Source organism: Orbicella franksi, chromosome 14 (genome assembly GCF_964199315.1).
Source record: "Orbicella franksi chromosome 14, jaOrbFran1.1, whole genome shotgun sequence".
Lineage (NCBI taxonomy): Eukaryota > Metazoa > Cnidaria > Anthozoa > Scleractinia > Merulinidae > Orbicella > Orbicella franksi.
The window spans coordinates 10,232,130-10,257,349 of record NC_138158.1 but is presented as its reverse complement, the minus strand read 5'-3'; the positions used below and the strand labels follow the sequence as shown (position 1 = coordinate 10,257,349).

The following is a 25,220-nucleotide window of genomic DNA, read 5'->3' as shown; positions in this document are numbered from 1 at the left end:
TCGGCTTCACATATTAAAATAAAAATGTTAAAAAATATTCTGTTTCTAGGTACGTTACAATCGTAGCTAAAAAAACAGCTATATTTGATTTCAGCGGTATTTGCCATATGTTTACTTTATAAACAAATGTTGTCAGTGTTGTTCCCGCAATGGTTAAACTGTTCTCAATATCAATGGGACTTTTTGTGAGAGATGAAGGGTAATTAATGCAAAAAATCAATCGTGACAGATCAGTAGAAAGCCTTTTGTTAACAATAACTTTAACAGGAAATAAACGCTTTGTGATGCAATGGTGTAAATTAAATACAATACGAGCTAAGTTGTCGTGTTACTGATTTCAAGGATCGTTAATTTTTGCATCCTTAATAAGTAAGCGTCTTAATTTCAGATTCAAAAGGACAAATTTTGTCCTAAATTTTATCGTAGACGATTCACACATTTCATGCCAGCTCTCAGATACTGGATTTCGAATGTTGTGCGATTTTTTAACAAAATGCATTAACTTCTTTCATCAAGATGCGATATCTTCCTGAACGCTTTAGTATGTTCCTTTTGTAATTTTAAAGATCCTGTTTGCATTTGCGTTAATGTTAGTCGCAAAAGTTAGGTAATGTTTTACAGTAAAATCCGCGTGTAATAAGAACTGCTAGTGGATTAAGAACCTGCGGGTAGAAATGTCCCATTTTAATACCAAAAAAATAAAAGAACCTGTTAGCCAAGCAAGATCAAACAGGTTCTTTTGTGGGTTGCAGTTAAGGTGGCTCAAAACAGTTTTCTGTTGTTTGTGAGACTTTTAGAACTAGATGCGATTTTTCAGGCTTGGAACTGTACTGTTTTGAATGGCTGTGCTATTTTTTTAAAGGTAACTTTTCACTGTACCTTTCATTGTGTTTAAGTCATGAATTAAGGGTGAACTGTTCTGTTGCATAGCAACAGTGTTTTCTTTTTCTCTGTTGTCGTTAGCAGCATAAGCGGTAGAAGAAGAGTACCATAAACACCCGAAGGTGAGACTGGCACAACAAAAGAACAAAGAAAACCTGAAGATTAGTCTTTTCCAGCTGTTTTTTGGAATGATAGCCGGCGCGATCGATCGCAACATCATCATAATATTCATTTACGTTCCAGCACAGCGGTTAAAAAATGTTTTTTCCTCTGAAATTGCCTGAAGTATGGATGCTTTCGAAGGTAAAAATAAGCGATATCGCAAACAGCTCACTAAACTTAACGGAAACAAAGTTTTACGAGGCAGGCCTCGCGCCGCAATGTTTGTTGAGAGTTTTGCAAACTTTAAATCTCACTCGCTATCTCGCGTTAAAAGCTTTTTATTCAGGAACGAATTTGTGAGAGCCTTAGAACTTCAGAAGCAAGCATCCTTTTGTATGATTAGGCAATCATTGGACTTGAATTGTTTGTCACAACTGAACGCAATTGTAAGAATCTTGCATATGACTAATCAGTAAAGGATAATTGATATGATTTCTCGACACAATCAGAATATAATTATTGTTTTTCATTATACATAATTACTAGAATGGTAATCTCAGTCTTTATCTTCTCATAATTGGACAGTAAGAAAAGACATGCTCAATCAAGGTCAAGCACAGATTTCAGTATGGTCTATTAGTTTATAAAAAATCAAGACCATTGTTAACTCAATGCTAATGGATCTCTGAGTCCTTTGTCTAAGGTGAAGGCAGTATCAATTCTATAATTCCTTTATTTTCATCCATAACAAAGGAGAGGCTGCCCTTCTCCTGGTTGGAGAAACACACCCAAAAAATCTACTGCATGTGACGGGTCAATATAAAGTTGGAACAATCGTGTACTTTCCACTACTTTTAACACAGTTTTCGCGCGTGTTCCTGCTAATGCGATTCAGCGCGCGCACAAGGATTGCAAATACCAAACAGGGCGTCGATACAGACAGTCTTCCATGCAAGGTTTTTCTTTTTCTTCTTTTTTTTTTTTTCACATTTTTATTGCTTTTGCACATACAAAAAAACTTAACAAACACAAACACATGCAAGGTTATCACCCAACAGGGGGAAAAGTATAAACAGGCAACTTACATTTCTGGATATCATTTACGTAACCGTAGCTCCCTAGATTCTTTGAATAGGCGACCTGCTTCCAAAAACCCAGCGAAAACAATGTGTTACCTCTCTAGGAAGCCATCACTGCCTCGTGCATAACGTTTCCGCTTTCTAAGGTAAATTTCGAACTCAACTTTGGCTGCCATTTTGTTTTGGTCTTCTCAAAATGTCACGTGATAAAAATCGCCAAAATTTTTTGGAGATTTTGTACCACGTGACCCAGCCTTTGCAAGGGTTTTCTCCCGACGAGCCGCCATTTTGAAAATCGAGGGGTTGCCACTGCATATACATTCTGTAAGCGGTTGTGTTAGCCTTACTATATAATACAGTTGTCAATAAATACTGCATATTTAAGGACCAAACCCAAGTTTATATATTTTTCTGGTAATCAACAACTTAATCTCCGTTATAGAAATTATGAACCTACCTAGCCTAAATTGCCAATAACTAGCCCAAAATACAAGAACCTATTTTGTCAGATTTCAAAAAATTGTAGGTTCTTACACGCGGGTTTTTATTGTACTTTTAAAAAAAAAGGCATTAACGTCCTTCTCCTAAAACTCATTAACAATGCATTAAACAAAGGTAATCATGACCGTGACGGTGCCAGGATATCTGATCCTATAAATTTTTACGATTTTACTTCTCTGTTTTCTCCTTAATTTGTGTTTCGATTGAGAAGATATATCAAACACTCAAGACAGTGTCTGACCGCATTTCCAAACACCCCGAAGTTCGTCAAAAATACTCCGCTGCGCGTCGTATTTTCAACTCAGGCTCTTCTCGGTGTTTGGAAATGTTGTCAAACACTGTCTTTCGTGTTTGATAGATTTCATCAAGATGCAATATCTTCCTGAACGCTTTAATGCGCCCTTTTGTAGTTTTCTGTCTACATTTGCGTTAATATTTGTCGCCTTTGCTAATCTGGTGTACAGTAGTTCATTGATCATTGCTGTACTATAATGTCGCAGAAAATGGCATACCTAGCATACGTTACACGTGTTACAAGTTTTTAAAATACCTCCTTCAGTGCATGTATCAGGAAATAAGATCCTGTAATACTGGTTTTGTTCAGGTTTGCGAGGTAGGTTGAGATTGAGTTTTCAGACGAGACAAGGAATGAGATCATGTATTACAAGTTTTGTTCAGGGTTCCGAGATAAGCTGAGACTGAGTTTTCAGGCGAGAGACTCAATCAGTCGGTCAGTTAGTCAAACAATCAGCGAGTCAATCGTTAATTCAGTCAGTCAGTCCGTCCGTCAGTTAGTCCGTCCGTCAGTCAGTCCTGGTAGTCAGTCAGTGCGTCCGTCAGTCAGTCAGTCAGTCCGTCAGTCCGTCAGTCCGTCCGTCCGTCCGTCCGTCAGTCCGTCAGTCCGTCAGTCAGTCAGTCAGTCAGTCAGTCAGCCAGTAGTTCATTCATTCAGTCAGTCAATGGGTCAGTTAGTAAGTCACCCAGATGCACGTTGGCTAAGTGGTAAATTTTAGGCTTGTAATCGACTAGCCTTCTACGTACACGCTCTTAGGGTCTCTCGGGGCTCGTTACGAATGTAACTGACCTGTTTGAGCCTCTTGTACATGTGTACTTAGCTTCAGTAGGTACCTTCGTGGGTAATCGGCATCAAGTAATTTAAAAACGGAAATCACATGATTATCGTAGCGCCATTGTTTTCGGAAAGTTCAGTTTTTAAAACTTGAATGTTTTCCGTCCACATGAAAACGCAAAGCCGGCGTTTTCAAATTCCTCTGGTTTGAAGAGCGTTTTGGAAAACCTCCGTTTTCATGACGTATTAGTGTAGACGGTAGGCCTAACCGTAGCAATAAAGCTGCGTTTTTAAATGTCTCCGGTGTATTGTGAACGCTGCCTAAGATTAATATACCGGGGTATGAAGTATATCTAAAGCAAGACAATTCATGATCGGGCCAAGTTAATCGCGTTTGGTGAATTACTGTTGGTTCAAATAAACATGAGGCCCGCTTTACCCAATTAGGAACTAAACAAAACCAATAATAGATTTTCGGCGTTTAGGCCCCGTCCTCTACACTACGCCGGAGAAATTTGAAAACGCAGCTTTATTTCTACGGTTAGGCCTACCTTCCACACTAAGACGTCACGAAAACTGAGCTTTTCAAACACGCTCTTTAAACCGGAGGAATTTGAAAACGCCTGCTTTGCGTTTCAGTGTGGACGGAAAACATTTTGACAATGGGGGTTTTCGAAAACGTTGACGTCTTTATAATCATGCGATTAACCCTAACCCTCAAGGGTGCACTCAAGCTTTTCTGCAGCCTGTAATTGTTGCGTTTTCAAATTTCTCCGGTGTATTGTGGACGGTAAACATTTGATGCGTTTCCGGAGTAAAAACGCCGTTTTCAAATTTCTCCGGCGCAGTGTGGGCTGGGCGTTACGTTCGGAATAACCAAACTGTAAAGTATATTTTAATATATTTATGTCAGCTCCCGAACTTTCAACTTTTACTTTAGGACTAATTCATATTTGAAGGACCCCTTTGATAACAGTACTTTATAGTACTGATGGGTTAATCGTGTCTAAAGATTCGTTTATTATCATCATCATTATTATTATTATTATTATTATTATTATTATTAAGGTCTAGAAATTTTGTAATCACTTGTATCTCTCAGAGATTAGTACGCCTGCATTTGGTTGGGGAATACGTTCCCATTTTCCCCTCTGGGTTTTTTGTTTTTTTTTTGTATCAGACGGTTGCACAAGCCATATAGCCTTAGTGCTATGTATTTTGTTGTGTGCCACATTAGTATCTTATTTGAGCTTTTACTACGTAGCGCTACACTGAGGACATTTATTTAAACACTTCGGCTTAAAGTTTAAGCTGCGGGATCTGAGATACTTTATCACAAGTAAGAACCAACATGCATATGGAGGGATCTTGATTATTTTCTGCTTCATTTTGTGATTTGCCATTTGTAAATGACAAACCTACTAAGTTATAACTGTTCCAAAACAGCATTTAATTGAAAAGGAAATTAAAACCATACACACAGCTTCGGGCAGATAGCATGTTTGTGGCGTTAAAATTCTACACTGATGAAGTTAATGCAGCGCCCTAAATGATTTTAGTATCTTCTTTTGGCAATGCATGCAAATTTTCGCATCGCCTTGCTTCGGCTCACCTCCCGTCGTAATACACTATTTATAATTCTGCAAACGTATTGTGTTAAAAGTTATCTCACGTAACGTGAATTACAAATCGTCTCAGCGTCATCACCCTTGCTTCATGAAAGTTTCAACTCAGTTTTAGGTCAGGCAAAAGAAAATGTCCCTGCTGTGTCCGGCCGAAGTATTAATTTGAAAGGACGTGCGTCCTTCTGCGTAACGAAATTTATTTCCAGCACTGTAGTTAGTACTCGTACCTCTTCTTAATGGGTCCTCTTAACTGAGGGTTTGGTTCTCGGGATGCAGGACTTTTAATGGCAGTTCCTGTATCATTAGGTGACTCATCATTTCCTTCAGGCGTATCTGCTGGTTCAACTTCACCTAGAGATAACTACTTGGATTTAATGGCCCATATAGATAGCGACATGCACAGTTCAATTTTAGTACATTTGTATTATTAGTAATAAGATAGTTGGCAGTCCCATTGGCAACCACATAAGTCTCATATAAAATTTTAGATCAGTTTCATTTGGAAGGCCATATGAAGGCCGCTGTCCAATTAATTAATTCCATATTCTGGTTGGACAAAACAAAACTGTAGTCGAGCATTACGTTTTGCAATCCAATTTACATTTGTGTGAGATTCGAATCCAAATAAAGTTTGAGGAGGAAAGCTCCTTAAGATCAAAAAAGATCAGGAGATAACAAAATGCGTTTAAATACAGCTATGGATTAAAAAAGAAACGTTGTCTGGTTACAGGTAGCTATGACATGGTCTACATGACTGTTGTATACTACTCTCACTTTTTAGAACAACGCAAACAGTTAAAGGCTATCATTAAAAAAGATATTTGTAGGCTTAATATTCACTGCTTTCCAAGAGGAAGTAAAAAAATCAACTCCGCACATTTAACATTCATGAATGATATAATGGTGTAAGTTTTTGGGTTGGTGTCACAAGGAGAAGAACATTTTGCGATGGTTGATATTAACCAAACACTTTATTTTCATTTCATTATTTAAGATGATTCCAAAGAAAAAGGTGTATTTACAATTAATCTAAAAATTGCTCTCCTTAGTAAATGCGTTATACAAAATACAAATACAAAATAAAAAAACAGAGGTCATAATGGTCTTTTGTTGGCAAAATAGATGAGCATTCTCAATATCAGAAAGGGGAACTTTAACATATTCCTTAGAAAAACATTTCCCGCAGTAAAACATGATATTGGAGCAGTTCAATAAAATAGACTTTAATCTAACAATAACTATTTTAATTGTAAGGAAATGGGGATTATGAAACACAATAAAGAATTCGCTCAACTCAGCATATCCTCAAGATGTGTGATATCGTTCTAGTATTAAATCAAAGCATTCAAATAAAAACACCTGAAAGGTGAGTTTTTCACCAGTAGTCAAGGGCATTCCATTTAAATTTATACATTTAAACTTGGGGTCACCGTACTCGTTTAGCGAAAAACAACCATGTATTTTCTTGTTGAGATTACTTCATGTGAAGTAAATCAACAATGTTGTGTTTGTGCGCGCGCATTCGCACGTGTTAATTGCACGAGAAACTATGCCCAACAAGGATGCCCCATATATTCCAATGGAATTGTCTAAATATATATATTTTTCTTTCATCTCAAAATGCTTAAGAAACGTCTTGTAAGCTTCTGTAACAAGAGATTAATTCTTGCTTAATTTTTAAGAAATAAGCAAAATCTCTTGAAAAAAAAACTAGTATGACATAAACACTCACTGACAGCTGATCACTCGATGCATTTCACACGCCTTCTCAATTAACAAACATGCAGTGACTGGCACGTTTACTTGATTTTATTATTTACCATTTCGCAAGCAAGAGAACTTTAGGTTCTGTTTTCACTGTTATTCGACCTTATACAGAAAAAGTGTAAAAAATTTCCTCGAACTTCTTTGAGCAAATAACTTTCCAACTTTGTTGTATGATTGGTAAAATTACTTCACCATGACTGGGTCAGAACAGCCGAATTTATGATCAATTATATAAGACTACTCGTGATAGATAACCTGTTTTTCACAATTATTGCACGAGGTTGAGCAAGATATCACGATTTGTCAGGGGCGAGCAGGTCAATTATTTCTCGAGGCCTTCAAGCGGACCATTGTTTATAGGCAGTTATTTGCAGGTCAAGTGGTGCGCTCTCGGCTAATGAAAAGAAAAAAATGGATCGAATGATTTTTTCGCAGTACATTCGCATTCAAAAATGACTAATATCAACATGATGTCAGAGCTTTTGTATGTTAAGTGAAAAACAAAAAACATCAAAATACTTGTTTCCTTTGGAGAGGGGGATGAATAGGTTTTCGGATCGACGGATTTGGCCTTAAAATGTGCACGGATTGTGGATTTTTGCCGTAAATCGAGCGTATTCGCGGAGTTTGAAAACACAGTGGATCGTGGATCAGCTGTGAAGTTTGGCGCGGATTCCGGATTGTGCCTGTATTGATGTTCGGAACTTGGATCCTAAACGAAATTTTGATCATAGATCTTTCTTCAGCCTTGCACGGTATGGTAATGAGTTCATCCAAATTATTTCGGTTTTCGAACGAAGCTCATTTAAACTCAGGTGTGAGACTGTTATTGGAATTGTACTGTGTTGTAGCCATCAAGCATGTTGCCTTCTTTATACTATTTGTGCGAAATTAACAATGGCATTAACATTTACCAGTTTGCCTTTGAACTTTTACACTTCTAATTCCACATGTGGTCGTGGTTTCGGATTTAAACAAAAATACTGACGGATCGACGGATTTGGTGAGAAAAAAAGGCACGGATCGGCGGATTTACATACCCCTATTCAACCCCTCTTTGCATGAAAATTTGGGGGAGGAACAGAAAACGATTGCCAAATCTTCTCAATTCTCTTTTTTGTATCCAATACAGCAACAATGTTATAACGACATTAGGGGATTATCAGAGACGTGGATGGTTTATTTTAGGTTTCAATTTTTTCGGCAGTCTATGCCAAAGTAAGCTTGTATGGGTTTGTTTTAGAGTAAGCCCAGAAAAATTCAGGTCAAGCTAGATTTACGAGCGATTCGAAGCTCTAATCTCAGCGAACAGTGGTGCAATTTACACCCAAGTTTTCTATCTCTGTATTGTTTAGAACACGTTACACGTTACGAAGTCACCGCGATGACAACGCCCCCCAAAAAAAATGAATTTATATTTTACCTTCGAGGTTTGCAATTTTCTAGATCTGTTCCAGCTACATGTAAAATATGTAGCGCCAGCATTAAATTCCAAATCAAAATACGAATTTAGAAATTACAAAATTAGCCGCCGTCGTTCACGTTCTGTAAAATACGCAGAACTTAGTCATTACACGTTGTTGTTGTTGCTGTTGTCCAGGGGACGGCAAGGAAATGTAAAGGATTTATAACGCACGTGTACAGCTATTGTTCTACTCCTTTAACCTTGTGTATGATGGTGTTCTCATTGCCGTTGCCAGCCTGGTTTGCTTAGGCTCTCTAATCACAAAGAAAGCCGGTAAAAGCGAAAGCCGGGAGTTATGAATATTGCTGTTTTTCGTTGCTCAGAATTGAATGTAGAAGATAGAAATATGGAATTTAAATTTCATTGTTGCAATATGTTTTCTATAGAAAGAGCAACTCGATGTAAAACAGTAGTTCAATTAAAGTTGATTATATAAACTCTGTGAATGCTAAATGAGTCTTCGAGTCTCTCAAAGTTAAACACACTTTTCTTCTTCCATTTGAATTTCTCATACGATTCAAAATACCTCCAGAAATCATTATATAGACGATCGATAGAGCGGCTTTCAATTGAGTGTCGAGAGTAATCAGGCAATTATTTTGGTTTTGGTTTCAATTTTACTTTGGTTTGAGATTGACTGAGTAGTCTAATTGGTAAATAATGGTTCGGTTTTGGTTTTACGACACTCAATTGAAAAACGCTCTAAAAACGCCTTGTACGTGTATATATTAAAAAATGTTATCACTATTACTTAAATTCTGCCGTTAGAAATGAAACGAGCTAACAATAAAAAATAAAAAAACGTTTAAACCTGTTTGGGCGTATCCATAGTTACTACAGCCATCGGTTTTCAAAATTCTCTAACATTTTCTTCTTAAAAACAATATTTCCCAGACTAAATAACTAAAAAATATCAGATAAATTAGCGCCTCGATCTCCCCCTTTACAGCCATCCTTTCAACCCATTTATTTGGACTGATACATTTGTAACATGCAAATTTGACTTTTCATTGAGGACAACGTGATATCATTGTCATCACAGTGTCCTGAAATGTTTTTTCCAGCCTTCAAAGTTATTAAATCAGCAGTGTTATAATTTATTTTTTTCCCGAAATTTTTTTTCAAAATGTCAATTTTTTCTCATTTCGATCCGTGATCTAAATATATTTTCGTACCATTTCCTGACCCATGGCAACCATGAGAAAGAAGAAACTCGATGTAAAATGGATGATAAATTTAGTTAAAACTGATTTTAAAAAAACTCTGTAAATGATAAATGCTTCTTTAGCTCAAAGAAAGTGAAAACTGAAACAGTTTCGTTTCCTACTTGCATTTCAAAATCGATTCAAAATAACTCAAAAAGTTAAATTGAAAGAATCTGATACTGCATTCCATGTGCCTTTTTCTCTCCCATCCACGTATTTAATGAAACATGGCAATAAAAAACCTCGTTAGCTAAGCTACTCAGAAGATCCGCCGTCTCGACAAAGACTACCAGGAACTATCAACTTTTGAACATACCACTCTTCCGCACTGCTAACGTCCAAATTAAAGGACCTTTCTATTTAGAGCGATCTCTCTGTGGAATGAGCTCAAGGCTTAGCCCATCCGTGACGGATTTCAAGCGCCTACTCAGGGCGAAAGCTTCTTAATGAATGTTGTATTTCATTTTATTCAGCCTTTGTCTTCTTTTTACGCTTTCATTGTCATGTGTTTAGTTTTCTGCGTTTTTGTTTCATTTTGTAATGTAACATGCATTGACTCTGAAAAGCTCCGTGGGGACGAGTCAATAAAGTATGCATGTATGCATGTTAGAAAGATTTAAGTTTAACGCTAAAACAATGTTTATGAAAATCAAGTTGAGTTATGTCTAAAAAAGTTTAGGCATATCAACTACTTAGGAGAAGAACTGTGAATTTCATCTTTTTCTTCAGTTTAAAATGTGCTATTTAGTATAGAAACAAAAGATCATAGAAAAAACATATAACAATAATTCTATTTCGGTCACCCTAATTTCTACGTTAATTTTACTAGTTAAGGGATTAAGGAAAATATCTACAAATGTTCCTTAAGCTGAATGTACAATACTAATCGAGTCAATCTCTGGAGGTTGAAATATTTATTTTTCCCATTTACAATTTCGAAATGCCTTGAAAAACGAATCTAAAATATTTATTTTTCCTTTGAAGATTTCGAAATGCCTTTAAAAACGAATTTAGAGCTTCTTTTCATACTTTGTCTGACTTAGGGTTAGGGTTTAGAGTTTAGGGTTTAGGGTTAAGGTTAGGGTTGGGGTTGGTTTCTCTGCAATAACACATTGTAGCACATGGTTAAATTCTCTTCTAAAACAATAGGCCAATTTTTCCATTGGAATAAGAGAAGATTATACAGCTATTTGGATAGTTGATCACACGCCAGTTGAGGCTGTTACTGACACACCTGGGATTAAGTAAAATACATGCAAATCTCACTAAAGCTGAATAAATGAAGTCAGCGAATACTGATCGAAACAACCTCTGGAAGTTGAAGGCAATTTGCCAACGTTTCAACTGCAATATGAGTGGAGTATACTGCTGTTCAGACAGTTGTTCACTCATGATCCACACGTCTTGCACCTGTCAATATTCCATGATTACTACACAAACATCAAGCTATTAACTACGTGCAGTTGATGTGAATTACCGACCACTTCAAGCAAGCTTTGGAACTTCACATTGAGTTTTCATTCTTTTCCGCTTCACAGTTCAACAAAGGTAAGACTTTTCTTAAATATCTTTGAATATCTCATAGGCAGCAAAATATTTGGCATGCTCTCTGAAACTGAAGCCAGGTTTTCCATATGTTTCGCCTTTAGAAAATTTCGCATGAGATTTTTTTTGTGCTAATTTCACCAAGTTCTTTGTCAACATTTTCCAATTTCCCTTTGTTGTTAATTATGAATGACCTGATGTAAACTCTTTTTGTGTCATACAAAAAAATAATAGCGACTCGCCCCCCTCCTAACAAATTTTCCGCGCTTTGCTTCAGGCAGCTCGATGTTCTTGCTTTGAGTTTTAAATTGGTTCACTGGATTATCTTAGTAACTTGTGATCGACCAGAGTAATTACTTTGAATTTGATTTTACGACACTCGATTGGAACTGCTCTATCAAGACTTAGGCCTTTCCACCAATATCACATACAATCGGCTTAATATAAATATCTTTTCGGAAATTCTCAAAAAAATATCTAAATATCACGAAAACTTTCTAAATTTCTTGAAAAAACCTCTAAATATGCCTTACAGTAGAATTCCTAAAGTAACGTTCCCCCATAAATAACGGCTGCCCGAAAGTAACGTTAATATTTTATTTTCCTATTGAATCCCAAAAGTAACGGTTCCCCCGAAAGTAACGACCCACCCGAAATTAACGGCTCTTTGAAGATTAGTGCTCAACTACAATAAAAAACCGTTCTGTATGTGATAAAACGTTTCAAGCCGTACTTTAGATCGATGTATAATGCGACCATCAGTTACTTTTGCCCTTCAGTGCCAACATTTGAGGCCTTTTTTCTTTACACAGTCTGCTTTGTTTTTGAGGGTAGTTAGGAACACACATGCGCATAACGGAATTGTTAACTTCGTATTACAAACGTTTTTGTAACCATTCGAAAGTAACGGCTACCTGAAAGTAGCGACCCCTTTTGCCTGCTAAATCTGAAAGTAACGAGAGCCGTTACTCTCGGAATTACGAGGTATTCAAGTTTTTATCTGATGAACCGATTTTGAATTACTTAGGCAAAAAAAATTTCAAAGGTTACTGCAGAAAATAGATTTTTGCGGAAAACACAACGCTCAGCCAAAAAAGCGATGAATATTTCTACTATCCCTAAATTCTCTAAGTATCTCAATATTTTCTAAATATCTCGGAAACTCCCAAAAACTATCCGGATATTTGTGGAAAGGCCTATCTAGACTATTTTATACACCCATCTCCTTACTTTTACCTTACTATTCACTAACAATCAAAGCACCAGCAGCATTTTCTCAAACCGTATCATTACAAAACACTCTATGGACCCCGTCCACAATACGACGGAGAAATATGAAACCGCAACTTTATTTCTACGGTTAGGCCTACAGTCCACACTAATCCGTCACGAAAACGGAGAACTGCGAAAACGCTCTGTTAACTCGAGGAGTTTTACGTTTTAATGTGGACGGAAAACATTTTGAAAACGGAACTTTTCGAAAACGACGACATCACGATAGCCATATGATTTCCCTGACCGAGTTTTCCTCGAACACAAATCCGAAAATGACTGGTGATCTATGCGTTTTCAAATTTCTCCGGCGTAGTGTGGACGGAAAAGATTTGATGCGTTTTCAGAGTGAAATCGCCGTTTTCAAATTCCTCCGGCGTAGTGTGGAGGCGGCCTATAACGTAGAATAAATTTCTTGCAGGTCAGTGATGGGCATCACGTTTCATGTGTTAATTTTGCTGAGTGTTTTCGCGACCATTGCCAGGTAGGTACATTACTGACGAGTTCAATAACATTCCACACCAGTGTCTTATACATGCCTCCTTTGGTTAAGGAAAGTCAGTCGCCCATAGCCGTCTTGATTAAAAACGTTACCCACACTTCAACACCCCACAGTGGTATTATGGTTTACTTGTAAGAAAAAGAAAGAAAAATTCCGCTACCAGGTAAATTTCAGCTTTGTGAAACAAATGTAACAAGAAATATAACAGCCCAACCATCATTCTACTTTAGATTCCTGAGCCAGGCCAGGCTTGAGATTTCTTACAGCCTTTAGTTCGCACGAAACTACACATCCTTAAAGTTAATGCCCCGTACGAAAAACTGCAAAGCGGGCATAAGTTCTAATTCCCTACGTTTTAATCGATAATATTCATTCTTTCAGCGCCCAGGACCCCTCCCCGGGAAACGATCTCTTTGGAGTTACGGATGATGGCAAATTCTACAGGCGACATCCTCCTCGGGAAAAATCCGACTCGTGGCTTGGATCAGCTAAAAAGATCGGGTCATCCGGCTGGAACCACTTTCAACATCTTTCAACACCCAGACGGCACCTTGTATGGTGTCTGGGATGGCAGGCTTTACAAAGGATCACTTCCAACCAGCGCCTCTGATGACTGGCTCACTGCAGCAACGCTTATCGGCTCCGGAGGGTGGGACGCCTACCAATTCCTCTTCTTTCATCCCAATGGGCTTCTGTATGGGGTACAAAAGGGAAAGCTGTACAGGGGAGCTCCCCCAACACACCACTTAACCAACTGGATTCAGTCAACTGCCCTTGAGGTGGGATCTGGTGGTTGGGACGAATTCAAATTTCTTTTCTTCGATCCACATGGGATTCTGCATGGCGTCCATAACGACAAGTTTAGAAAGGGAAATCCTCCCACGGATAAAAGGGTCAACTGGATTGTTGATTCCCAGCTCATTGGCACGGCAGGATGGAGCGGTTTACAGCACCTCTTCTTCATGGCGGATGATCAGCTGTATGGCGTTCATGGGGGAAAGCTTTACAGGGATCCCCCTCCAACCGTTCCCTATGAAGACTGGCTGAGCGAAGCAGATGTGATTGGCTCAGGTGGCTGGTCCATATTTAAATTCCTGGTGGCTCCTCTGAAGTGAGGTACAGTCGTCATGGTAACAAAGAAGTCCGCTGAACTGGAGACATTGTTGTCGCACAGCAGGACCATTCCTGATTACTTCCAACTGTAGGATTAAAACTTAGTTTAAACCATGGGATGAAATGTAAGGGCCGATGGATGAAAACAAGTTTTTCTTCCCTCGTATGATGTAATAATCACTGAATAATAAAGGGGAAATGAAGATCAATTTGAGTTTACGTTTTTCTTTTTTATTTCTATCTTTCTAAAAAATGTTACTTGGCAGATTCGCTAAATAGGCCAAGTATTTGAACGCAATTTTTTCCCCTTTAGTTTTGCCAAGTTCATACTAGCTAAAAGAGAGAAAATCGCCTTGATGTTTGCTAAACATTAGTTTCCAAATTTCCCTGACTTTTACCTGAAAAAAATATAATTTCCCTGATGACTTTTTATAGTAGCGGCCTCCATCCTCCCCTTACAACGGTCCTTTCCACATAGTTATTGAGGATTGAAGTTTTCAACAAATTTGGCTTCGACCTATACATACAAAGCTAAAAACTTGAAAAATTATTAAAACCCCGATGATGACAATTCATTACTGGCAAAAATTTTCAGACGTTAAAAATTTCGGACACTTTTTATCCCATTTCGGACAAGTTTTGGACAAATTTCAGACAAAAGATTCGAACACTCTGCTGAAACATAGTTCAAACAAATTTACCTCTACAAAACACCAACTAAACTGAAACAACATCTGTGAAAATGATAGTTTTGCTGAATATCGTCGATAAGCCGTAGTAATCTGTTACTCCCAGTATACGGTATTTCAATGACAAAGCAAATTTCTACCATTTCGCCAGCTTATCAAGTAGTAATATAAAGCTTGCCATATTGTCGCACGCAAGCATTAGAAAGAACCATTGTTATCTCTCCCAACTCAAGTAGGTTTTCCGATTGAAGGAGAGCGTGTCACGTGTCGTGGGTCAAAACTGACTAACTCTCTAGGGCGAACAAAACTCATTAACTCCCTAGAGAAACAACAACTTTAACTTTCGACTCGCACGTGATCAGGTCGTGCTCCTTGAAACCACCGCAAATTTGTGAGCCAGCCGGCGTCAAGCAAACGATTTCTTCGCATTTTTTTCTATTTTTGAGTTGAGAGGTATAACAAAACACTTAATGGCTTGCTCCGCAGGAAACAGTGAGTTTTGTTTCCTCTCGATCTCAATGTTCCATTGAGGGTCTTGGGGAAACAAACTCACTGTTTCCCTCGGGGCCAGTCATTAAGTGCTTATTGATGCCCGGGGGAGAGGGCTTTCCACAAGTTGCTCGGCAACTTTTTCGCAACTTCTTCTATTTCGAGCTACTTTTTTTTTTTTTTTTTCTGTTTCGAGCAACTTTTTGCATTCTGAGCAGTTTCTAGTTTACCTATCATTTCTGAGAAATCGGAGAAGCTTTTCAACAAAATCCCTTCATAAATTATGTTTAGGGCAACTGTGCGAGCCGCAATGATCATAGAAAAAGTATTGAAATTTTGGTCAAGTCATAAATAGAGTAGGGAAAATCGCAGATTTTGGTCATAAGTAGGGTAAGGGATTTTGGAAGCGGGCCTCACACTTGCACCCAATTTTTCTGGGAGTGCCCCCTCCCTCCCCTCCCCACCCCTCCCCCCCCCCCCCACACACACACACAAGGCATTGATGGTGCTTTCCATGTTGCCTCGTTCTTCCTTTCGTCACATGTAAAGCAAGTCTTGTACCATTAAAGCTGCAGTTATATTTATCTACCGGAATCTACAGGCTATGCTATGGCTGCACATAAAAGCCAAACAGACGGAAACCAACCTTGGCAGCCGCCATTTTGGCTTGACCAGGAGCCGCTCCTAGCCTGACCCTGTTTTCATTCCTTTTAGGGGGCGCCATCTTAACTGCAGATTTAGAGTAGTTGCTAAGGGATTGCTGAAGGCGGTATTTAGAGGAAAGCGATTTTGGAGCGTTCTAAAGTGCTAAATGGTGAATTTTATTGTTAAGAAGAACCTTAAACTTTGCATTTGCACAAACACTCTCAAAAAAAAAACACAGTTTTTTTTACTTTCCAGCCCGCGGCAGTTGAACAACTCCCATGATACCTTGCTAGATGAGTTCATGAGCCGCCGAGCGGTAACCCCGCTGAGCTGACTTTCGAAGGCGGTGTCACAGTGATATGTGTATCCCCGTGATATGTGTATCCCCGCACACATATCACTAGTGATATGTGTATCCCCTCCAAAATGGCGACCAGTGATATGTGTATCCCCCACCCCCCTCCCCTCTACTTTAAATAGCAATATCCTCCTTGAAAGCGCTCTCGTCGTCCGGTCCCTTACTGGACGAACGACTAACCCAAACAGGCTTAAAACACAAATCTCAATTTTTGTAGTTGAAAAAGTTTACGTATCTGCTGCTGGAATTGTGTTCTTGATCCTAACTGGTTTTCTGCGAGCAGGATATAGTGAATTTAAAGTTGAACACCAAATGGATCTAGATATATTTCAATTTGAGTTTCACGGCCCCGGATTTCTAGGACGATATTAATTGCGCGGTGCATTCTCACCCCTCGAGTAACACATATTCTCCACTGTTCATCGCCTTGTTTGCATCTGAATTATTCGTGGAGTGAAACACATATCACTGCTTCGACCCGCTCGCCATAAAATGATTAGTGGCACTCGTGTATCCCCTGCACCCGCTTTTCAGTTCGACTTTTTGTAAGATATGTTAAGTCTCAAGCTGTATACATTGCTATACTGCGAATATTGCTAGCACGTTTCATAATATTCGACGTTTATTCTTCGGCAGTTAGCCTAGATAACGGCTGTCTTCAGGGGATACACATATCACTGCGCCATGTAATAATTAGTGATATGTGTATCCCCTCCATGCGGTCGGCGACGGTGTACAACCGAGGTCAGTGAAACTCCAGAAATCCCAAGCTATGAATAAATGCCGGGTGTGAATATTTCTAGCAAGCCAGTTTTGACAATGCAAATGTTATGGACATTTTTCTTTTTGGGTAGAAAGCCAATATAACAGCTGTGTCCATGGGGATACACATATCACTAGTTCATCAAATAATCAGTGATATGTGTATCCCTTATTATCCCGTGCACGCGTGCACGCGTTTTTAGTGGAATTATCGAGTTTCAAACTTCAGTGAATCCAAGCCGTGTAAAAACGTCGGGTGTTGATATTGCCTGCAGTTTTGACAAGGTTGATGCGCTATATTATAACAGTTGTGTTTCTGGGGATACACATATCACTGCGCCATGAAATAATTAGTGATATGTGTATCCCCTGCACGCGATTTCAGTTTAGATATTTAGACATTCGAGTTGAAAACTCCGCAAACCTCAACCTGGGTATAAATGTCGTAGCGAGTAAGCAGCCAGCACGTTTCGGCAATAATTGGCCATTTTCTTCGATCAGGTAGATAGCCAACCTAACGGCTGTGTTTAGGGGATACACACTGAGATCACTGCGCCATGAAATAATTAGTGATATGTGTATCCGCTGTTCGAGGTTTTAGTCAGATATACAATCGAGTCGGTTGGAACTCAACCAAACTCAAGAAATCCTAATCTGCTCCGTTGGGCGCGAATTCATTTCTGGTTTCTTCTACTCTTTACAGCGCTCGTTGGAACCTCGCAACCGAGTCGCCATTTTGTTCGTTGAATGCCCAGGCGCGTATCAGTGTTTTGTGTATCCCCACGGGGGATACACATATCACTAGTGATATGTGTGCGGGGATACACATATCACGGAGATACACATATCACTGTGACAACGGAAGCAAGTCTCATGTCGCAGTGGCTTGTGGGACTGTTAAAACTTTACACCCCCCGCGAATAAGCTCTTCGTAACTTCTCACCGGATTGGCTAAGAAAATGATATTTAACGAGTTAAAGAAACACGAGTGGACGTGGAAGTTTGGGAGAACGAGAAATGCTGTGGGAACACGAGCCACATGCAAGTGTTTCCACAGCTTTTTCGAGTTCTTTCAAACTTTGACAAGTGTTTCTGTAACTCGATAGAAACACGGAGAACATGTTTTCTATTTCTTGTCAGGCTCGTTAACTTTGATTATCAAAATGTGAATCCTCTTTGCTCGCGCCATCATTACGTCCACAGCTCGTGCCAGTTCTGTGTTTCTATCGAGTTTTATAACATAACTAAAGCAAAGCGCGCGCTCTGATTGGTTAATTTAGCGTCTACTATTTGCCCATGGGTGTACGCTGCTGACGTGTGTGCTAATGTTTAGAAAGCAAATCTTTTGACAGACATTGTTTCCAAAGTAATGGCCGACGTTCTTCTGCCAGAAATGCGAAATTGTCTTCACAGTTGTCTGAAGATGAAACTTTATCGAGTTACTGGTGTGCAGTCGGTTTTCATGAATGAATTTTCGCGCGCTTGTTTTCTCTTGTCATGTAAGACACTTGGGAGGTTTGCTAAGCACTCAAGAAGCTAGAGTCACACTCGGCTATCGCCTCGTGCGACTCTTACGCTTCTCTCGTGCTTAGCAACCTCCCGCGTGCATCCATAACTCAATAGTGCACGCTATAGCGTTTACCATTTGTTAATTAGTATAAATCTTCTAGCGTTCTATCACGAATGCCGTTCTCTGATTGGCTACGCTACTCACGTTCTATTTCCGTGATAGATAGTGAGTAGTTTAGCAGCGTGCGCTGGGGGCCGCTTCTTTGTGTTTTCGAAGTGTTTGTGAAGAGGATTTAGATGACAGTTTTGAACGACTAGTAGATTTATACTAAAACAATTAGATTATTCGCTGTCGATTTCTTGATACCATCAAAATAATTCATTTTTATGTAAAACAACTCTGTGGGACAGTTTTAGTAGAACGTGAAAGGACTCCGCAGTTTGACTTCCAAAATGAGCTTTTCGAGGCCACATGCCACAATAGTTAATGAATAACTGGCCCCTGAGTGTAAAAAAGTGGTGTTCGAACGTACTTATGAATGGTTCGAGAAGCATGGAATTAAGTTCATCCTGGTGACAAACCTCTGAAAACAGTGTTTTGAGGGCTTTTTTTCTTCGCCCACAAAACAGGACCTTGGTACCTCCTAGGGGTTCTTTTCAAAATTTCTGACGGGCACTCCTGTCCTTTTTATATGGGACTCCCCCTCGGGCGGATTGGGTTCAAAATGTTTGGGCTCTCTCTCTCCCCCTCTAGGGAGAGAGGTGAAGCAAAAGGGCCGCGATCAACCTCGGACGTCTGAGAATCAGGCTATTGTCAATTATATATCAACCAAAATATTTTTTGCACGGCGCTAAAAGGCCTAGGTACGAGTTTAGCGCTACAGTGTTACGCAGAACATGTAGCTAGCGGTTTTCCTTGTAAGGTCGCGTAAGAGATGACAACAGGAGACAAAGGTAAACTATTCGTTCTTTTCATTCATTCATTCATATACTCTCTTCCTACTCAATAAGATTGTATGCTCCGTGTGGTCAAATATAAATAAATCGAGGGTGTATAACTGCAGATAAAAATAAAATAAAATTGCAGTTTTTGCGAATTACAAAGGGATGTTTCTACTGAACGATATATTTCATTTTCATGTCTTCTTCAAGATGCGTGACCTGAACGTCAGCTTAAGTGTCATGATTAAAGTTAAAGGTGATATAATAATTTAATCGCTTCATAAGATTGGAATTGAATAAAAACTGTTGTTACCATGACGGCGAAAATCCACAACTGACATTATTATACATTGTAGTCACCATCTGTCTTCTCATTGGCTAAAAGCCTACATTTAATTCTGGGAAACAGCGCAGTCTACAGATTATTCACTAATCTGCTATCAGATTAGTGAATAATCCGCAGGTTTCGCGCGCAATGCTTGATTTCCAAGAGCAATGTAAAGTTCACGTAGGAACATGGCTTGTCGAAAATAAACTGTGTTCGGTGCGATAATGCGTTTGTCGTTATTTCCTTTAAAACAATGTATAATTAAACAGCTATGAGATTCGGTTTTTGTGATATCCGAAATAATCAAGGTTTGGTTAGTGTTATCAACCGAAGCCGAAGGCTTCGGCTGATAACACTTACCTCGACCTAGATTATTCCGGATATCACAAAAACCTCATCCAATAATTGTTTGTTATCTGCGACTGTATGACGAGACAGTTTTGATGCTCATTTTGAAGATAACTTATGTTCTTGAGAATGTTTTTATTTATTTCAAAGATTTAGAGGAAATCGACCAAGTTCAGACCGGCATACAATATTAGATGCCGTCTTATTAACTTATAAGTAACGTTTACAAAACTGTAAGGGTTCTTTTTCAATTGGTGAAATGTCCAAGACATAAAATCTAATCTTATTTAAACACCCCACACTTCGGTATTATAGCTCAAAATGAGGGAAATCATTGTACGTGTCAATAATATTGGTTAAATTTACAATTAAAAATTACAAATTCCAATTACTCCAATTTGGCCAAGCAATTTTCCCACTATGGAATGTCCAAGGTATCTCATTGAATGGAGAACTTGCACAATTTCGGAAGTCTAGAAAACGAGGACCAAGAAAGATCATGTAGAACTCTTTTTTTTTTTAATTAGTTTTCTTGCACAGATTAAGAAAGCGAAAGTGAACAATGAGGGGCAAGCAGCATTACTGCATTTACGTGTAGGATCGATGAGGAAAACAGGGCAACTACGCCTGGTCTAAAATGATTTACAATGTATTAAGTCACTTACAACGTATAACAAATATGTTGTGATAAACCATGTAACCAAATTCTATGCAGCTTACTGACAACTGCAACACTGGAGGTTTGATCAGCAAGCCGGCGTCATGTCTGACCATGAATGGAATGGCGCTCCGTCTAGTGACCTACCATATTTCGCTACAAAGCTTCTACTTTGGTTTCTGCCGTCGATGATTGTGTCTGAGAGGGTGACCGGTTCGCTGCAGTCTTGACATAGCCCCATAGTACAGATTTGTTTTGACAATAAGCAAGCGGGCAGGCTGTTACTACTTTTTAAGTAACAGTCTGGAACTTCAACTCTCCACAATCCAGAGTAATGACTTTACTCATCAGGGGTGGGGAGGGGGGTTTTCAGGTGCCACACTTAGTCCAGGACAGGTTAAGCTTCCTGTCTAGTGCTATTTTACACCAACCTAGTACTTAATTAAGCCTCATAGGTGATGTAAAAATAACTGGCTGTTCTTTACCATACAACAGAAGTAGTTCGCATAATAACAGAATAATATACATTTGAAAATGGAAGATTTGAAAGTACAGCCTTGCTTCTGTTTAAAGCCTTTTTTTAGTTCGTATTGTGTGATCGTCCGGGTGAGGGTAGTTCTGAAAAGAACTGCTGTTGGTGACTCACCAAGAACAGTTCTTTTCAGAACTACCCTCACCCGGACGATTACACAATACGAACTACTGATACTCCTAGGTTCAAACCACTACTAAAACATTTTTTTATTGCAACAATAACATTACATTACAAGAGAATATGATCATACTCTTTTGATTACATACATAAATTGCCTACTCTACTTACAGTGCTAACCGATAAATCATGATTTAACAATACTAACAACTTACAATACTAAAATCATTTAGAATTTATTCATATCTTACATTTCTTTCATGTAGGACGGTAGCTACAGTAGGTGGCTTTCTTACATATTTATTTGTGACCTAGATTTATCCCAGTGTTTCTCAGTTTTAATTTTATTTGTCAGGATCGCTAGCAAGGCATCCAAATAAAACTCTTCTTCTTTTCTTGGAGCAGTATCTAAATAGTATTTGGCTATAATCATGCAGAGGTTTAAGCCAAGACGACGAGCGAAGTCATCAGTCACGCTATAGATTATTTCATTTTTAACGAGATTGATCGTATCTCCGTTTTTGGAGTTCTACCAATTAGTTAAGAGAGACCAAAAAAGCCGAGTTTCAGAACAGGTAACAAAAAGATGGGTTAACGATTGTCTTTCGCTACAGAGGTGACATCTATCATGTTCCGTGATTGAATCTCTAAAAAGGGTCGAATTCGTGTGTAGAATGTGATGAATTATCTTGTATTGGAAAATGGCGAGTCTAGTGTCTTTGGTAATGAAAATTAAGCGGAAGACTATAAATGAGTTGTATTGTATCTCCTTGTAGATTGGCTTCTTTCATCCTTCGTTCAGCTGTAGGCGTAACGAATTTACTTTTAACAAAGAATTTAGTTGCCGATTTGCGAGAAAGATTATTTATCCTTATCCTTTTCAGAACGGTTTTCTAAAGGTTCAGCGTCGTGCCTTTTTTTCAATAAATGGAACATCCTTCTATTTGCATGTGCTGGTTGTTCCAAACAATTTCATTAAATACCTGCTTTAAGGTATGAGGACTACTGCAATTCATTCTTCGCCAGGCGCACAGAGCTTCTTTTTAAAATCAATCGGTATATCAACTTTAAGTAGCTTTAAGTCAAATTCTATTCTATTTCGCTTCGCTCAGCCGAATAGAGAACATTTCTATTACAAGTAGAGGAGACAAAAAATACAACAAAATGCAACAAATAGTGGTCGGCGTCAAGTGGTGTGATATTCACAAGGAGTGGTATATAAAGGCCTGATTGGGAACTTGTACAAAGCAACCTAATTAAACACCTAAAAGAAATACATATTACACTGCAAGAGAAAGAGCCCACCAACTGGTTGTAGATAGCAAAGAGGGATATGAATCCAAGTTGAGGTTCCATTGCTGTCACTTAATCTTCTTACCCAAAGTACTTTAAGAACATCATTAATTATTTGAAAATCAGGCATGTCTAGGCCCCCTTGCTCTTTCGGTCCTATCATTGTTCTGTACTTAATTTTAGCTTTCTTCAGTCCATACAAATTGTGTTATTGCTTGATTTACCATGGCAATGAATTTTGGTGGAAAAGTTAGGGCAGATGTATTATAAACGAGCGTGGAAATCGCTAAGGATTTTGAAAATGTTATGCAGCCGTAAAGTGTAAGGTTTCTAGGATGCCACAAGTTAAAGGAGGTCAGTCGCAATACATACATTTATACATTTAATATGCATGCATAATGATTAATTATGTATGCGCTCGATTGATTTTGAAGACAATAGCAACTCCCTAAGGTATTGAAGATATGCATTGATAATTACTACTTACTGTATGGATAAAAGAGGATTTCATTGCGCGCTGTTGCGCGTTGTCTTTTCGCCGATTCTCTTCTTCATTTAGCTCCATTCTTCTCTCTTTTTCTTCTCCATATTACCCAGGCTCCTTGTGCATCTTTTTTTTCTTTTTTCTCTTGTACCCCTGCCGGTCTCGAACCACTTACCTTTAGCATACCTCTCGCTCACCAGTCTCTCTTCTATACCACTACACTGCGAGGTTCAGTTGAGAATTACCCCTTGGAAAAATCATTTTTATTTTACTTGACTCGTTAACATTCCAATTGCAATGAATTACCATTCACTTATTCATCTGTTTAAGCATGTTTCACGCTGCACGAAAAGACCTACTCTGGGACCTTACTGCGCCCTTCAAAACATGCGGACTCTAAAATTCAAAGCTCAACCGACAAATGCGTTTTTCGCTACCGTCAATCAAATTTTCGGCGGCTCCTCCCAGCTTCCGACTATGTTGTCTGAACTGTGCTCAACGATTTGATTTCATTACCGCCCGCTCGGCGGTAGTCGGACCAGTGATAGTTGATGAGGGCACAGCCCAAGTCAATTATCACGCATAGAAATCGAGAGCGAATAATCACTATCTAATTGTTTTAGTATAAATCTACTAGTCTTCCAAAACTTTATCGAAATCCTCTTCACAGACACTTCGAAAACGCCAAGAAGCGGCCGTCAACGAGGACCTCAGGACCTCAGGAACGTACGACACTGGTTCCGCAGAAATGGCCTTATTTGTAACACAAAAAAGACGGAAACCATGGTTATTGCGTCCCAGAATGCACTTAAAACCACCAGGGACATTAACATATTCTATGGCTGCCTGGCTCCGCTAGCCCCTATTCCAGGCAGCTAGTACTCAAATTATTACTTTTAATATTTTCATTGAAATTGTAATTTTTTCTTTAGCCAGAATGAGTACAAATAAAGATTGATTAATTGATTGATTGATTGATTGATTATGGAAATTCAATTTTAAAACAACAAAAGCATTTTAAGCATCTTGGTGTAGTGGTAGATGAGTCGTTATCATGGAACAATCATGTGTCTTATGTTGCCTCCAGGGTTTATCCCAAACTGAAACTTTTAAACAGAATTTCATCTTTTCTTAGCCCTGCTATTTTATTGAAGATTTATAAAGTAACAATTCTACCTGTTTTAGGCCACGGTTGCACCATATGGGGATTTTGCAGCAAGAAGAACTCTTATTTTTGAGAAAGGCTGCAAAATCAGGCGATGAGAATAATTTTGAGAACAAATCACTTAACGTGCACAAAGTTTATGAGAGAGTAGCTTGGTCTGTTAACCTTATTCAATAGGCGGCGTACTATGCGTCGACAGTTAGTTTATAGAATCGCGAACGATTATAACTGTCCCAGGCAACTACAAGGCTATTTTGTATTACGATCCAACCTCCGTGGTAAGGTCTTGAGAGACAATAGAGAACTTCATCTCTCTAGAACTAAAACGGGGCCATGGGCCAGTCCATATTCATGTACGCTGCTACCAAGGAATGGAATGACCTCCCAAACGACCATCGAAACTGCAGTAGTCTGAAAATTTTTAAAACTAAACTTTTTAAATTTTTTTTAGTGATTTAGAGAAGACTGATCATAAATGTAGTGTTTAGATTATTATTATTATTATTATTATTGTTATTATTATTATTATTATTATTATTATTATTATTATTTAGTATTGTTTAATTGATTATCGTTTTTTACCATGTAATTTATAGATACTGATCATCGGTTTATACCAGCATCTTCCGCCCGGACTTCGCTGATCGATCTTTCAGTTTTAAATAAAGCTTTTATTATTATTTATTATTTTGTTAGCAAGGGTACACTGCTACGCTACTCATTACCTATCACAAATTAGTAGAATTTTACTAGTACACTAATGCAAATGCC

At 38.6% G+C, this 25,220-nt stretch overlaps 2 pseudogenes across 1 annotated transcript in view; both read left to right on the top strand.

The window, feature by feature from the left end:
• Window positions 1-25,220, top strand: part of LOC145468063 (uncharacterized) — a 146,041-nt pseudogene that overhangs the window by 102,053 nt on the left and 18,768 nt on the right. The gene's annotated exons all lie outside the window — the stretch shown is intronic.
• LOC145467879 (uncharacterized) lies at window positions 12,432-14,692 on the top strand (annotated as a pseudogene).